Source organism: Rhinatrema bivittatum, unplaced genomic scaffold (genome assembly GCF_901001135.1).
Source record: "Rhinatrema bivittatum unplaced genomic scaffold, aRhiBiv1.1, whole genome shotgun sequence".
Lineage (NCBI taxonomy): Eukaryota > Metazoa > Chordata > Amphibia > Gymnophiona > Rhinatrematidae > Rhinatrema > Rhinatrema bivittatum.
The window spans coordinates 65,812-83,934 of record NW_021820829.1 but is presented as its reverse complement, the minus strand read 5'-3'; the positions used below and the strand labels follow the sequence as shown (position 1 = coordinate 83,934).

Below are 18,123 nucleotides of genomic sequence, written 5' to 3'. Positions count from 1 at the left end.
ATGCGCGCAAATGTCACTTCTACCACGTAAGTGGGGAGATTTTAAAATCCACGTGTGCCGATGTCATTAGCCGTTTTCCCAGTTCATTCCCATTTCACCCAGTTAAGGCATAGGACTTCCAAATCCCCCTAATTTAATAGCCTCCTACCTCCCCTGTTAGACCTGACTTTTAAAACCCCGCTGATCTGTGTAGATTTTTTTTTTTTTTTGCAAAGTGCACATTCTCCATAGCAGAAGAAAAATTGCATGGCAGGGAACCCCGGCACCACCAGTTCGCGTAAGCATTTGTGCGCTAATTTCAATGTGAAATCCAGGAATGCCCACGCCCCGCCCCTTTTTTCAGAACTTTTCGATTGTGCACGAAGTGGAATTACGAATGTAGATGGGAGCCTTTTAAATTCTGCCGGCCCAACATATTCGCGCTTCTCCCGGTTTTGGTGCGTGCCAGGCTTTTAATTTAAAATTCAGCTTTAAGTGAATACATGTTTGACCTGAGATGAATTATGCAGTGTCAAGGCCTTGGTGACCAACGTAAGTTGTCACCAATATTTGAGAAGGACTGTTGTACTTAAGGAAAAACAAAAAAGAAGGCATAATGTTAGAAATGAAGTTCCTTTGATTCTTGACATGTCTAGCGTCAGGTGCCTCTAACTATTGACCTCTGCCCTTTTCAAAGTATTTTGTCAACTATTTTCACGAGCTTACAAATCTAAACTGCCAGCTTTCATTGCGTTAATTATTAACATGACCTGTTTATGTACCAGGTATCCAGCTAACCATTAATATCTGTTTACGCATTGATGACCTTTGCAAATGTGTACCAGGCTCCTGGCCTCGAAATGTCAACATTATTTTTTTTTTTCAATCAAAGTACTCTTCATATCTTGTGACTTATCTAACCACCCTTTAATGAATTAAAAAAAAACAAAACAACCCCAAACTAAACGTGAAACAACCCCCCCACCTAAAAAACAAAATGTGCTACTTCTCAAGGATTCAAATGAACAGCACTTCACATTATCACGCAAGCAAGAAATCCAACCAGATGGCTGGGTTAGGAAGTCTGAAAGAGATGGAGAGGGGAAAAAAAGTTCACTGACTTTTCTCTTTTAAAAGCCCATAGGACCATGACCTAGTCCTGGGGAATGGAACACATTTACTCAAAATGTCAGTGCTTAACCAGTTCCACATTCAAGTAAGTCTGCAGGATTTATCTCCAGTTACCCAGTCAGCCTACATTAACCCTCACACTAGCAAGACATTTCTATTCCACACTCCGAGTCCTAAATAGCTAAAACCCGGATTAGGAAATACCACCGGATTATGGCTGCTGCAGTTGGTGACCTTAATTTTACCCATCATTGGAGTCTGTGTGTCTTTGACTCTTACTAATTACATTTACCTAATTTAAACAGACAGTCAGTAGCCCGGTGGAAGAAAAAAAAAAATGAGGCGTGCGTTCTCATCTAAACGAAATATATGACGATCCTGGCAAGCAAGCGGTTTCTGCTTTCTTGGTCCATTAACATACCAGGAAAAGTAGCGCTGAAATATTGCCTTTGCATAGCGATACCATTTCTATTGCAGAGAAATAGTTTGAACAATAAAAAGAGACATCTGTGCTGGTTATGGCATTTATAGAGATTAAAGGTTTGAGATGCCTTAGGTGTGGGCTCAGATTTTCTCGCTCATTGAGTTTTAACTTCAGTCAAATTAGTTTCTAGCCGCAGCCCCGTGTACACTTGCTGTGACTGTCACCTCATGTTGAATTCATCATGTACGATTTAAGTAGTAGGGGCTGGGGAGCAATCTGTCACAAATCATTGCCTATGCAATCTTTTGAGGGTTTGCATGACAAGGAGTGGGATTGGGGAGTGAAAGGGGGCGGCGTTGGAAATCCATGAACTAAACTGCCCATACCAGTTCAGTACCATAGCATTTCTCACCAGGGGATTTTGCTTAGCCCGTAATATATTTTCTTAAACAGTTGGTTTCTGTACAGGATGGTTTTATGGTACCTCAAGCATATAAATGACTCTCAGGTTTTCAGTCGTGAATGATAACTCACCTTGTCTTCCTCAGTAAGGTAGGTAATAAATAGAAATCTGGGTTAGAATGAAGACATTCTGACTTAGTTAGATCTTCCAGTGTCCTAGAAAAGACAAGTAGACTCAATTATCATGGCAGAGACTACGAGAGTGTCAAATATAGCAGAGGCTAGTGTGATAAATAAAGGCTGACTTCTGCAAGGGCTTCCTTCCATCTTTGAGCCAGACACTGTTTAGAAAAGAAGGAAAACATTACTGGGGGGGGGGGGGGGGGGGGCTCAGAAGCATGACAGGCATTGCATTTCCTGCGATGATTCTCTACTGCAAATTGCACATTTTATTAATGGGGAATTGTCCATTGTTTATTTCAGGGTGTCACCTACCTGTCCTGATGACCCTACAGCCAGTCAGTCACAAAGAATGTGCAAAAGAAAAAAAAAATTCCTTATCCACTCTTTTCCCATGCAGGTAAATATATCTCATGCATTTTTGTTGTGGATTTCCTGGTTGGCTGAGAAGTAGGAGAAGTCCTAGTTTATTGTAATTTTTGGTAGAGGTAGAAATACTTATAGTACTGCATGACCTAAAAATGAATCAAACTGCCCTGGTCTGATTTTGTCATTCAGAGCAAATGAAGAACTCAGATATAGAATACACTGCGTGGATAACAGTATCAGAGGCATGAGACTGGTATAAATGGTTTAATGCATAACAATGTAATATTGAAAAGAGAGTCAAAAAGCTCTCAGAAAAATAACACAACAAACTAAAGGATGAGAACCGAAACACTCTATAGCAATGCAGGCTTAGTGATATAGGATATTTGTGATATAAAATATCAAAAAATAAGAATAATGTCAGCAAGCCAGTCAGTATGTCCGAGTACCATACGGACCACGTGGTCTTATCAATCATTCACCTCTCCGTATGATATTTTTTTGTAATTAAATTGTTTCTTGTCAGCAAATAAACCATAGGATTTTTCATTCTGCTATGAATATAGCAGAATGAAGAGCCATAGCTAGAAAAAGGACCGGGGTGTGTGTGTGTGTGTGTGTGTGTGTGTGTGATAGTGTGCACCCAGCCACATCGCAGTGGTGCGTTCTCGCCCGCTGCGCACACTATAGCGCCCCTGCAAAAGGTGCAGCTATTTCTGATACTAATGCCAGTGAAAATGTGTAAAACATTATTGTCCACAGCTCAATCAAGCCCCAAAATTTTTAAATCCCGCCCAAATCCCTCCCCTTTCCCTCATTTAAATTATATTGCTGCGATGCTGTTGTTATCGTATGCGTTAGGGCATTATTACATGCAATAAAGCCCTAACACACGCGATAACAGCCCATCACATTTTGAAAAATGACCCCCAAAGTGAGCATCAGCCTAGGATAGATGCAAAAGGATTCCTTAATCATAATTATCAACTTAGAATAGCCCAACTATGGCCATGGTTTCATGCAGAAACGCTTCTTCAAGGGCTAAACAGGAAAGCATAATCCAAGGACTGTTGACTCTAAAATAAATCATGAAACAATGTTAGTGTTAGAATGAATAAATAAAAGTACTTATCTCAAGCAAACCCATGGCACCTTATGTGGCATCTCAAGGAACTTCATAATCGGAAGCCAGAAACAAAGGTCTTGAATGTCCTGAAAAAACAGTTGTTTTTATAAGTATCAAGAAGACGTAGCAAACATATAATTGACTTATCAATGACGTATCTCTACGACGCTGACCATCATGTCAAAAGCACTATTCATTTAAATGTAGCAATTCAACAAGGAAAACATTATAGGAAAGCTGAAAAATCTTGTTCAGAATTAAGCCCAAATAGTGTTACAGATTATAAATCCACCGTTGCTTCAGGCGTAACAAAGTTAAATGAAAATCGCCACCTCTCCAGTCTGGGCTCGGTTGTTCAATCACACAACATCTAAGAACAGAGAATGTGAGAGGCATTTCTTGAAAATGTGAAACGAGTGGAGCATTTGCACGCTGTAAAGACAGGTTAGATGGATGTTCATTGTAATATGGAACAGAATGGTATTTTATGAATTAGAAGGTAATGGAGAAAACGTTCGGGATTAAGAATGTGCAAACGTTTTAAACAGAGTTGTGAAACTTTTTCAACGAGATAGGCTAATTGCTGGCAAAATTCATATCTGTGTAGATCCACCATGGATACATAGAAAAAAAAAGTATGCTACCTACCCAAAGTGCCTCTAAACAAAAGTCACCCTTTTAGTACTATTTGCACAAAATCCAAAACAATCCAGACAGCTGATAATAATAATAAGGTATTCTTCGCCCTTTGCAGAAAAAAATGTATGGCAGATTTTCTATTTGTATGCACTTTTCTCCTGCTCTGTTGGGCCTCCGTCTTAATTGAAACTGGTCTCTTATGGCATGAGTCTTCCGATTTCTCGTCCCCCCCTCCCCATTTAACCCTTTCTTCCTTACCATCTAGTCGTGACATTGCAGCAACCATCCTCAGCCAGAGGCTATAGGCCATAGCTCTTTCCAGAGCTTCGTCTCCTGAAGATGTTAATTAAACCCATTGATTTTGTTGAACTCGAATCAGAATGAAATCTATCTTCTTTGAGTTTTTATTTAATCCTAGGTGGGGATAGTGATAGCGTAGTAGGAATTTTGCAACACAAACATAGCATAGACATCTATTCTGAAAATTCTAGAGGCATTCAAAAAACATTACGTACACGAGTAAGACATCAATTAGAAGACCTGAATATCTTTCCTTGTAGTTTGAGGAAAACTACTGTGACTTGATTATATTTAAATGTTCAGTAATTTATGCAGCTCAGGAATTTTCCAAGCTGAGGCTGGAGGAGTAGCCTAGTGCTTAGAGCTGCAGGTTGCAAACCAGGGTTCAAATCCCGCTGCCACTCCTTGTGACCTTAGGCAAGTCCCTTCACCCTGCATTGTCTTAAATAGAAACTTAGGGCCTCATTAACGAAGCATTTTTCCTGAGACACAGCATGGGAGAAAGCCTTAGTGAATCAGGCTCTTAGACTGTAATCCCTCTGGGGACAGGGAAATATCCACATTGTTGGAACTGATTCCATTTTGAAGAGCCTGAAAGGCAGAATATAAACCAAATAAATAATATTTTAACAGTACTAACATTTATTGGATGGTTATCTAAATCATAGATGGGCATACAAATAAATATTATATAAAAAAGCAGACACACAGATAAATAAAATTGTCCAGTTTTGGTATTTCCTCTTTTTTTTTACTGAACGCCAACCAATTCTCCAGCTGCACAAAACTGTAGACTCCTTCAGATTCTTACTATTGCTCCTTATCGTTTCTATAGTGCTACTAGACCCAGAAGCACATGAAGTCTATATCGTTATACTGGGTACACCGCTGCTAAAGTAGCGCATTATTAGGATTTAAAGAGCTCAGATCTGTTTGTACTTCCTCGGTGAAGCCGAGCTCTTTGGTGATCCCAATCAACAGACTTTAGAAAAGGAAATGAGTGGCAATAGTTACTCTTTGGCCTCCAGATTTGTCTGTGTTTGCTCAAGTCAAGGTTACTCCACGCAGTGGCGTACCTAAAGTATTTGGCACCCGGGGTAGATAATTCCTTTGGCACCCCCACCCCCCCAGATTCACTACTCTGTCCCTCCCCCCCTCACTTCTGCATCCCTCCTCCCCCCCACCCAGTGATCTCTGGTTCCCTTCTCCCTCACACAGGCTTCCTCGCTCTCTTGCAATCACATTCACACACCCCGGCACATAGGCTCCCTCTATGTCTCTCTCTCTCTCTCACATAAACACACCTTCACGCAGCTCCCTCTCTCACACACAAACATGGACTCTCACTCCCTTATACATATTCACAAACATGCTCTAACACAGAGACGCACACAGACATGCTCTCTCTCACACACACACACACACACACACACACACAAACACTCTTTCACTTCCTACCCCACTCCCCATCAGAAGCACAGCAGCAGTTTCTTCCTTCAGCCCCTGTGACAGACGGGGACGCTTCATTTTTTTTTGAGGCAGCATGTGGGCTCTACTTCCTGCATCTGCGGGGGGGGGGGGGGGGGGGGACGAGAGCGCTATTGCTCTTCCGTATGTTTCAGGCTGCAACTGCATGACCTTTCCTTCTTCCTACCCCTGCGGACCCACCACTTCCTCTTCCCGGCCATGGGGGGGGGGGGAGGTGGGGAGAAGAAGAAAAGGCTATGCAGTTGCCTGCTCCAGACCCGTGGCACTCTAGTCAGCTGCCCAGTGCTCCCACCTCTCACAGCTCGGTGGCCTCCCCCTTCTTCTAATGCAAGCAGGATGGACTCCACTCATGGCCACCGACCTCCCGGCTGGCACTCCCCCTCCTGGCTATCACCTGGGGTGGACTTCACCCTCGCACCCCCCTTAGTATGCCACTGACTCCATGAATAGTGAGATGCATCCCTATTCAAATGTCTGATAGCAGGAGCTGTGGAGGACATTCTAGCCTAACCAGTTAATATGTATGGTGGCTGCATTGTAGAAGGTGGCAGGTGGAGTGGGATATATAAAGGCAGAGTGTCTTCTGTTATGCCATGACTTCTGGGGCTATATAGGGTAGGTGATGAAGGTATGAAGCCATTGTGTATGAGACTAATAGCCAGTGTCCCTTGACTTGCTGGGCTGTGTGAAAAGGTGGTTGGAAGATTGTGAGGACATGACAGCAATGCCTCTGTCTAGATCTAGGGTGTGACCACACCTTGACTACTGTATGCAGTTCTAATTGCCCCTTCTCAAGAAGGTTAGAGCAAAATTAGAAAAGGTACAGAGAAGGGCAACAGAAATGATAAAGGAGATGAATTGGCTCCCTTATGAATAAACAGGCTAGGGCTCTTCAGCTTGGAGAAGAGACGACTGAGAAGGGATATGAGATATGTTTATAAAATCATGACTGGGGTGAATCAGATGAATAGGGAATGGTTATTTACCATTTCAAATAACTCTAGGATTATGGGACACTCCATGCAACTAGCTGGTAGCAGATTTAAAACAAACTGGAGACAGTAATTTTTCACTCAACATACAATTAAGCTGTGATATTTGTTGCCAGAGGATATGGTCAAGGCACCTAGCATAGCTGGGTTTAAAAGGGATTTGGGCAAGTTCCTGAAAGAAAAGATCATGAATAATTATTAGCCAGGTGATCTTGGGGAAAGCCTCAGCTTATCCCTGGGAGTGAAAAACAAGGAAATGGATCTACTCTTTGCCATCTATTGGGTAGTTCTCATTACCCAGATTAGCCTCTGTGAGAGACAGGACACTGAGCTTGCTGGAACTTTGATCTGACCCAGCACGGCACTTCTTATGTTCTTATGTTAATGCAGGGATTGAAAATTGCATGGTGTGTATAATGGAACATGGCTAGCATCCTGTGAATGCTTCCCTTCCATGGACAGGACATTTATAAATCAAAGATGCCAAATAAACATTGTGTAGATGGGGAAATGTATATGCTAGCCTTGCATGCCAGTGGCTCCTTTTGCCCTTCTACTTGCTAAAGAAGGGGTAGGCAACTCTGGTCCGTGAGTGGCACAAGTTGGTCGGGATTTCATGATATCCACACTGAATAATAGTGAATATTTATCAGATGTATTTGCATGCACTGCCTCCATTGCATGTATCTCATACATATTCATTGCAGATATCCTAGAGACCTGACAGGCTTGTGGCACTCGAGAACTAGAATTGCCTAGCCATGTACTATAGCATTAACAGTTTGTTTTCTAACAGTAATAAAGGTTTTTTTTAATGTACGTAAATTCTAGGTTTTTCCCTATTGATTTTTATGACATTGGGTTAAATAATGTTTCATAGTGCACTCAAATGAGGTTGGGTGGAGATAACTGCACAGCCAGGAATTTGTTTTATGGCGTCTTGCCATTAGACCATGCTGCCATAATGGCCCCACCATGGTTTCTTCACTTTGTTCTTACGGGATACCAACATTGTCAGAGCAATTTTACATCGTTAAAAGGGGATAATATGGTCCATATTATATATGAGACAGCTAATACAGTCTATGGTTTGGATCAAGGCAGATAAAAAATGCCTTATTAAATGATCTTTTTCACCCTATATACCCACATTTGGTCTCCTGTGTAGCCTCTGCCCCAGTTTTTGGAAAGCTAATATTTTGTTTCAAATGTTTTATTATTTTTTCCAATATTATAACTGACACATAACATCCACATCAACATCAAAATATCCATAACCCAGACCTACAATAATAAAAAAATAATAAATATAACAAAGATATCAGCTGTGTCATTTTATCATTAAAGATGCACTACATGCACCATAATAGAAAAAGAGAAGTCATGAAAAATAATAAAAAATACAGCAAAACCAAATAAAATAAAACCAAATAGAAAAAACCCCAATGAGAATAATAATGCTGGGTTATCTACATTTTCACCTACCATAATTGTAGAGAAGAAGCAGATGTCACAAAAAAAGAAGCAGAAGTGGGCAGCCCCATGCACTCTACAAATTATATTCTAAATTCTGTTTTAATAAATTGAAAGAAAGTATTCCAACTGTCCCAAAATAGAGGCAATTTTCCTCTTAACCTTCATATTAATTGTTCTTTGCTAACTATATTCCAAATCTTTTGCATCCATTTCAGTTAAAGAGAAGGAGTATTTCTTTTCTAATATCTGGACAGTCCAACACACATCTTGCAGCCAACAGTAGACATTAAACCAAACATTTGAGAGATTCTCCTCTACAGCCATACCCAACAGAAGCTGAAAAGGCTATATCCCCAGTGGGTGTACAGATGATGCCTCTGGCCGACCATGGGCTCTAGATACCGGTATTGACTTTGTCCCATTGCAGCACTCTCTGGTCTGCTGAATCATGTGGCTACCTGTGTCTGCCTGACAGCTCCGGGATCAGGATGCTGGCCCTGACTTTGTCCTGCCTCAGCGCCTGCCCTCCGGGTTGCACCATCGCTGTGTCTGCCCAAGAACGCCAAGGTTCTGGATGCTGGCACTCGCTCACATTCTTCTGCAGCATCTGGTATCTACTTTCCCAGGTCACATGGATGCCTGGCTCTGCCCAACCACTCCGTTGCTGTCTTTGCTGGCACAATCCCCTCACATGTCATGGTCTGGAGTACTACAGCTAAGGGGGGGGGGGGGGGGTCACAGACAGACAGACATAAGCAAGACAGAAGGCATTTTCCTACAGAAAGAACACCTAAAAACTGAGTTCATAGATGCCCAAACTTCTTGAAATAGTGTCTTCTTGTTTATTCCAAAATGGTTTAATTAAGGGACTTTTCTACCGCAAATGTTTAAATGAACCTAAGATCAATTCCTCCAACATGGAGGGATAATGCTGGAGTCCCATGCATTAACTCGCTGTGGGGTTGATGTATGATCCCATTAATATTTTAATCTGGGTATTCACTATTCTCAAAGAGATGGAGCCCTTAATGTATATTTCCAAACCATGGACCAAATAGACTCCAGATCTTGTGGAACTGAATCTTCCTCCCTTCCCATCAAATATTTATGGGATGAGATTTTGAGATTATAAAATGGGATCTTGAAACTAAATCCCTTAACATCCCAGTTCCTCCAAGCTATTTAATCAGATATGATAACCCCTAATAATCACTCATAATTCAAAGAATACACAACAATTTAAGATCATTAGATATAACACCTAAGCATCTGATCTTATTGTGCACTTGAAAATCATACCTTAAGGACCCAATCACCAAAAAACGAATATTTTGACTGCCCAAATAGCAATTAACCTTAGCCTCCTTTCTGGCCTCAAAATGGGTAAATTAACCCTATGGATTCTGATATGAACAGGTAATGAAAAGATTCAGATTTGCTTGATTAGACTTCTCAGTGTATAAATGTATGCATATCATACTGGGATAGATGAGGGTTCAAATGCATCCTGAAGACTTCCAAATTGCAGAAAAATCTAACTTTTATGAAAACCTTTACAAATGTTTAAGAAAATGTGAAGAGCTCCATAGTTGGCTCAGATGTGCATTAAAGTAGAAGGAGCCCGCATAGCATTTGGGCGAGCCAGGCAGATTTGTTTAAGTGGAAAAAAAAAAAAAAGATTGGAAGCAGAGAGGCGATAATCATTTCATCATTGTATCTATTTCATCCACTCTATTTTTTTTTTTACTGAACGGAAAAGAAAGACATCTTAAAGGTGACAAGCATGGTGCAGCGGAAGCTCTTCTGAATACTCTGGCCGGTAAGATTAAGTTTGAACCCATTTATTAAAAGCTCCTTGGTACAGGGTCATCTAGAGGTCCATCCAGCGCACCCAATTAAAGCCATGGTTTTTCCCTTTAAAAGTCCTTGTCATTTTTCCTCACTAGTTTGAAAAAGTCTCAAGGAAGGCGTATATCACACTGAGGTCAATGGAAAAAGAAATAGAACAATGACCGCATTCAATTTATTATCCAGCAGTCATGTGAGCCTCAAAGTCACCAATCATCATCAAGAGAAGAAGAGAGCCGCGCGTCTGACAGGGAGGATGCTCTCCATAGCGGAATATTTAATTTACGCTCAAGGCTGCTGACTTCTAAGGCAAAGTGAGGATACGGAAAAGAATTGATTTCTTACCCACTAGGTAATATGACATCAAAAGTATATTGACAGGATAAAGGTGTTTTTGAGAAAAGCCCATTTCTTTTGTTTAAATTAGTAAACGGGACATTTTCAGAAGAATGCCTGTGGAGATTATGCATTTTTTTTTTTCAAAAGTAAAGCAAGCAGTGTTTAAAGTGTTGTTGAATAGTGAAAAGCCACTTTGCAAAGGGGAGGCCTGTGGGTTGCTTGTGGATATCTGCTCTATGACTTCCAGGTTACATTTGTTTAATTCATTACTTAAATAAATACATTTTCTCTTTTTTACATTGAAAACAGTGGTGAAACTTAACCTGAGAGGTTTTTTTTGGAGGGGGGGGGGGGGGGTGCGTTCACTAGTTGAAATAGTGTGGGGGTGGGAGAATTGGTTAATTTTCACTAACCATTTTTATAGACCCACAACAACCTTAAAGATAATTCCACCTATGCAATGCAAAAGGTTTACATTTTGCTCAATAGCTAGCACTGTTACAGGCAGGATTAAGATTAAAACCACCAAGATCAAGTGATACTAAAAAATATGCACTGCCGATTTTTTTCTTTCCATAAGAAGGAGAATAAAATATTGAACATTTAAAGCTGGACTGTTTCAGACTTGCAGCTTGATGACTTAAATGAGCTTCGTTCCTGAAATTCTTTCTCATAATTGAAGCTTAATTTGATTCCTAGAGTGCTGGGAAAATATATTATTCAAATTACAAACTAGGTAGGTGGTGCCTTAATGATGCATTCATCTAACATTTTTAACAGAAGCTCGTATTGCCCAAAATGTGGTTAAATAAGTCACACTTTAATATTTTACCAAAAATGTTATAATAGTTAGAGACTAGGATAGAGTCCTGACACAAGTTAAACTTGAGGGTACTTTTCCTTAAGTCAACAATATGAAAGAAAGTAATAAAGAACATTCCAAGACAGTATTAACACAATTGATTTATTGATGGTTGCACAATGGGAGGTTATCTTTTGCTAATTGACTAAGTAAATAAGATACATTAAGTCACACTGCTTCCCATGTTATCAGCAGCATAACAAGTAAAATCAAACATTCTGTGCCACTTACTAAACTGTGCGGCCATGACAGGAACAATGGCAGTACTATTTTCTAATCGTTACATCAATTAAAGCATTAGATTAATAGAACTTTTACATTCTTGAATGATGCATGTGGAAACCTCGTGTGTTTGCATTAGCATAGAGCACACTGAAAACCTCTGGATAAAGGTCACATTAGAAAAGGTGAAGGAAACCGTGGCAAAAAAAAAAAGGATAGACTTGCCGACTTGTAAGGCATGGTATGTGGCAGACTTTGCATGCCCAATCTTTCAAGCTGGTCTGAAAATACAATACGTTCCAGTTTACCTCAAGAGCATTTTAGAGACATGGAATCCTCCGTTCCAAAAGGACATGGCTTTCTCCTTCCCTTTTGTCTGATACAAAATGCAATGCGTTCAATGGTTTGTTTAATGAATGCAATGCTCTCGCTAATAGGATTTCATGATAAAACCTTGGCATGAAACCACTGTATGCCTTTACCCTAGCTAGCAATTTAATGCTGTCTGCCTAGGAGCAGTACAAAAGTCTGTTCTCACAGTAATGCAGGTGGTAATCCCAGAATGATCCTAGTTAGCAGGTAAATGAAAATACATTTCATGGACCTCGGATCATCCCTTCTGACACTGTAACTCAAGGAAGGTGTCAAATTGTACAGCTTTACATAAGTGCTGGAGAACAAGCAGGCTACACAGATTTATGCAGCCAACCTTCTCCAATGTAGTCCCAGGGTATATATGGTTGAAAATGGAGCCAAGACCGGTACTAGTGGCTTCCTCATCAGTGCCTTCCTCAGCCTTGTTATTCTTATAATTATCATCACTGCAGCTACCATTGCCCCTGGTTATTTTTTTTTTTTGTGATCGAGTAAAAGCTCATTGCCACTGGAATCTGCCTATGCTTTTCAAGCTACCTCAGAGCATTCAGCAAAGATGGCATAGTTGACACTGATGAATACAAACATTTCTTCATTTTGGGGTAGTAGACACCTGGGCTAAGTAGCATCTATAAATCATGTATAAGGCCAGCCAGATGATACTTCTCTCCTGCCAGTATACATATTGGCTGTGTCCCACATGTTGATTTTTAACCATGACAGAGACAAAACAACATAAATATGCTTTGGCGGCAAAAATACAATGAAAGACGTCTATAATGGTGGGTATAATGTTTTGTTTTTTTCTCTAAGGTCTTTCTCACGTATAAGGTAGCCGAGATATGACTTTCACTTTAAATCGTGCAAACAAGTTAAATGCAGTGCTTGCTTTGTCTATTGACATGATTGCCAGCGGATGAAAAGAACATTCTACCAGGATGACAAAGATGTTATCGGAGCACGTGCAAGATTAGGAAGCCAGGCCAGGGGCAGAGCAAGTGAACACCCTCACTCTTTTCCCTTATAGATCGGGTGTATATGAGAAAAAAAGAGGTAAAAGGAATGTGCCTTCTTACCCCCATATTGTTGACAAGAACATGACTTCTTACCCCAATATTGTTGACAAGGTTGAACTGAGTGAAGAAGTTGACATTGGAGTTCCTCTTTCCACAGCTTTCTCTAGGTTTATCTCCAGTAAAAGAAGCATCGAGATGCTGATAACAGTAAACAGCACTAGGCCCGGCCATTGACCTTGCCTATTAAATACAACAGGCCCAGCTTGAGCTCCAGCTTCACCTTTTTTCATTGGTAAGAAACACAGAAACATAGACTAGGATGGCCTACACATAGCCCGTAATAACCATTTCACTTGCCCAAGTTTGCTTTCTTTTGCAGTGCTACATACACCTTTCTGGCTGCTCCTCCACTATCATTATTTATTTATCTATTTAAATCATTTAAATTCCACTAATACATAACTATTCTCAATGGACTCCAACTTAAAGCATAAAGTCAAACAACGCTTTGCAAATAAACATTTTCTGTGCTTTTCCTAGCATTCTAACTTCTTACCTCCACCACCTCTCTGACTCCTGACTCTGTCCCTGAGTTTGCTACCTTTGAGCTTTCATTTTGTTCATTGGGTTTTGTGACATGGCAGAAGAGGCAGGTTTTAATGCATTAAAGATTCTTATTATTCCTGCGATAGTAAGGATAAGGGGTCCTGAGAACCAGGTGTTCTGCAGGGAGTCAACTGCCGTTATACCAATAACCTCTGATACTCCAGATCCAACTGTGCTTAGTCTCTTTCTGTCCGGCTAATTTAACTCCGCCCTCTACATAATGAGTTAGACATATAAGTGCCCGAAATATTCACAAGATGGCATTTAGGCAGATAACTCACTAGTTATCCAGCTGAATGCCTTTGAATATAAGCCCAAGAAGGAACATCATGCAGTGAAGCTATTTGCAATGTGATAAATGCCTCTCCTAAAGTACTAACCATTTATTCCATCTCTGAAGACACAATAAACATAATAGGCACTATTGAACTTGCCTAAGCAAATATGGTAAAGGACATGCTCGTGAAAAATAATGAACTGATCAAGCATTTCGCCCGGATGGACTAAAGTGTGATAAGTGGAATGATATTTATCATAGGATAATTAAACCGTAAAATAAATTGGAGTATGGCATCCTGTGCGATCACATGAGAGAGAAAAGCCCGCACTGGGCTGGTTTCATGTGCTCTGGCTGCAGCAGCAGACACGAAGGGAGGGAAGGGACAGAATGAAGGTGGAGAGACCGAAGGTGAGGGCCTCAGCAAGCAGCAGAGCACAGCAGGGACATTGCAGTGAGGAGAGCAGTGCACTGCACATCTTGTTGATTTTTTGTTTCAGGTACATAAAGGGCCTGATTTTCAAAAGCATTTACCTGCTTAAAACTTAAATGCACTTTAGCCATTTAAGTGGGCTTTTGAAAAGTGCTACAACATATGCCTATTGAATTGTCAATGGGTTTTACCCAAGTCAAGTGCACTTAATGCAGGCAAGTAGCTTTTGAAAATTGCTATGACAGTATGTGACCTTTGAAAATTCATCTGAATGTCTTTTTGCAGATGCATAATTTTTTTTTATTCCACTCTCCTTAGCCTGAAGTTGACTGTGCCATTCATTTACTTCTGGTAGGTGAAGGGCTTTTAAGCTTTTGGAATGGCTGGGAGGCAGCTGCAGGTCCTGTGGGGTGTGTGGCATGGGATTCTTTTAGGAGCTTTTTATCTATTATATTGGGGGCAGGCTCCCGGGTATTCTCTTCTGGGCCTCTCCCTTCCCAGGAGATCAGGTACTCCCATTCCTCACCCTGCTGCCTGATTTCATGACTTCTTTATCTTGATAGGTAACGTTATCCTCTGAGGAAACCTCCTGAGGCTCTGGTAGTCTCCTGGAAGGCCACGAGGGAATTAAAGGTTTGAGGAGGGAAGCGCGGAATACATTGTGGATTCCTGGGAACGCTGGTAACCACAACTGGTAGGTTACTGGACCCAACTGGCGGATGATTGGGAAGGGCTTCCGGAGTTGAATTTGACGGATGCTAAGCCAGACCTTGTCCCCTGGCTTAATTGTGGTGCCGGCCTATGGTGCCCAAAATACCCCACCCTCCAATAATACTTTCTTTCTTTCTTTCTTTTCTTTTTTTACTTTGTTTATTTTTAAACAAATGCATTTTTTATGTGGAATGAGGTAAGTTTCATACTTATTGTATTGCATGCCTCCATGGCCTTGCTACAATGGTTACGTTGTAATCATAAACTTACCTCCCTCCCACTCTCAATTTGAAATTTTATTAAATATTTTTTTATATATTATTTTATTTTTGTAAGACTCATCATGTTTTTTCACATTGACTTAAAATTAAAACTTTAGCGCTAAAGTGGTTTCAAGGGACATTTTAGTCGAAAAAAAAGAAAAAAAAAGTTAAAAACTTCTTTGGCGTCTGATTACATTCAAATAGCGCATTTAGCTGATTTAAAAGTTTGAAGTTCATTGTGATCAAAGGTAAAAATCTAACACAGCATTCCGGCTGGTTTAACGATTCAAGTATAATATTTACAATTCATAATCTTCATGAAGTTTGAAATACAGTCTAGCTGACTTAAGAGACTTTCCATCTGGCGCTTGCAAAAGTTTAACCAGCGCCTCCAACTGAACATAGGGCATCATTTTCTAAAGTATCACAGGCCTGCGATACTTTAGAAAAATGCGGTAATGAGGGGCGGGGGGACGAAACGTGGGGGGGGGGGGATCCTGCGCTAGCTGGCATCGATCTCACCTCCGCGGTGCGATCGCTGCCGGCATCGCGCCCAATAACTCCACCATAGAAAGTGTAGTTATTGGGCGTGAAATAGGCAGCGAAAAGGCCCTTACCTTTTCGCTGTCCGTGCCTTCGTCGCAGAGCTGGCCCCGGTGATGCCCCGACTCCTCCTCTTCCGAGGCCGACTCCACCCCGATGTAGGTAGCACCAGCATTTGCTACCTTCGCTAGCTATCGCAGGCTTGTGCTGTTAGCGCAAGCCTGCGATAGCCTTGGAAAATAAGGTCCATAGTGTCTCATAGTCAAAAAACTACTCGGCGTTTTGAATCAGTATAAGTGACTGAAGCATTGAAAAAATATTGGTAGCGCTGAGGGGAAAACATGAGAGACAACTTTGGTTTTGAACAAGTGAAGTATTCTGTTGATGTGCTCAGTCCAATCAATAGACTGAAAAGTCAGTAAGCAGCGACGATAGAGCCATTTGGATAAGAATAGAGGAGTGAAGTTGGTACACTTAAGACAGCAGGACACTTGAAGCATTGAGAAAGATTTTCAATTTGTCTGGGAACAATAGATAAACAAGTTATATCAGCACTTTAGCGCTAAAGTTTAATTTTAAGTCAATGAAAAAACATTATGAGTTTTACAAAAATAAAATAATAGACAAAAAATATTTAATAAAATTTCAAATTGAGACTGGGAGGGAGGTAAGTTTATGATTACAATTTAACCATTGTAGCAAGGCCGTGGAGGCATGCAATACAATAAGTATGAAACTTCTCATTCCACATAAAAAATGTATTTATTTAAAAATAAAAAATTATTTTGTTTAAAAATAAACAAAGTAAAAAAAGAAAAGAAAGAAAGTATTATTGGAGGGTGGGCTATTTTGGGGATTATTCATTGGATTTTGATCTCACCTTTAGCGGAGATTTTTTTGGCTGGCCTATGGTGTGCATCCGTAGTTTTTCTGGCCCTCTTAGCCACTTTCTGAAACATTTTCTTTGTGCAGGTCCAGTGTTAAGCACCAAACACACTTTATGATGCTTCTCCATGAATACAAGAACACTTAAAGTTTTTAGAAAGCATAATTTTTTATTGAGCTATATGAGTATTCTTGGGAGATGCTGGGTGCCATTTCTCTGACAAACTGACCTCCAGCATCTAGTTGTATACATGAACTGATCCTTCTTTTATAGGTAAAATACAATACAGTACTAGGTCAGAAATTCTTAAGTTGCGTGACCACCTGGAGTGTCACTTACATAGGTTGTCATGTCAACAGCATGATACAGTATCCCTAACTACCCTGACCAGTTCTCCAAGTTGGGGCCCATTTACCATCACTAGATAATCCTGTGTTCTGTTAAAATCTTGCTGTTCAGGGCAAGTGTTATATCTTAGGCTGTGTGCTGTGTTTACAGATGCCCCTGTTACAGTTGCCCCTGTAACCGACATTCTAGCCTGCAGTTCTAACCATTGCCTTCTGCTTTTGTGACCCTATAATTAGGCATCAAAAATTGTTGCCAGCTTCAACTGCTGTCCAGTTGAGGTCAGGCTCAGTAGGACATTTAAAGTTCACATAGCCAGAAAGGCTAAGATAGCAGAGGATTCTGGGTCAGTTTTGCCGTCTCCATGTTGGTCTCAAGCTCAGGCACACATATCACCAGAGTTCTTGGAGCTTCTGAATTGTCACTTGAGCCACAGTCAAGGGAACAGTCAATGGGATAGGAAATGGAGGTGATGGCTGTCTTCAATAAACAATTTGGAAGGGAGAGGACCCCGTAGAGTTGCTGATGTGGGAGTTGTGGGAAGACTCCACCAGTGGAAGGAAAGAGACCCAGTTATCTTGACAGTCATTTGCATAGGCTCAAGAAAGCTTTTCAATGTCCGGTTGGTCCACTCGGACTGTGCATTAGCTTGAGGATAAAATGCTGTTGTATAGTCCAAGGAAATGTTAAATTTTTTTTACAGAAGGATCACCAGTACTTGGCTGTAAACTAAACCCCACGATCAGAGACAATATGTTTGGGAAGACCGTGCAGGCAGAAGATGTTGTGCATGAATAGTCAGGCCAGCTCTGGGGTCACGGGAAAGCCAGGAAGTGGGATAAAATGAGCAGTGGAAGCAGGAACCAAGAAGCAAGGATCAGAAACAAGGCA

At 40.8% G+C, this 18,123-nt stretch overlaps 1 long non-coding RNA gene across 1 annotated transcript; it reads left to right on the top strand.

Annotated features, from left to right (window-relative positions):
* The first annotated feature begins 2,440 nt into the window (after nt 1–2,440).
* On the top strand, nt 2,441–10,853 carry LOC115082186. Its single transcript, XR_003854102.1, has 3 exons — nt 2,441–2,516; nt 10,266–10,325; nt 10,541–10,853. It is a non-coding gene; the product is annotated as an uncharacterized LOC115082186 (long non-coding RNA).
* The last annotated feature ends 7,270 nt before the right edge of the window (nt 10,854–18,123 follow it).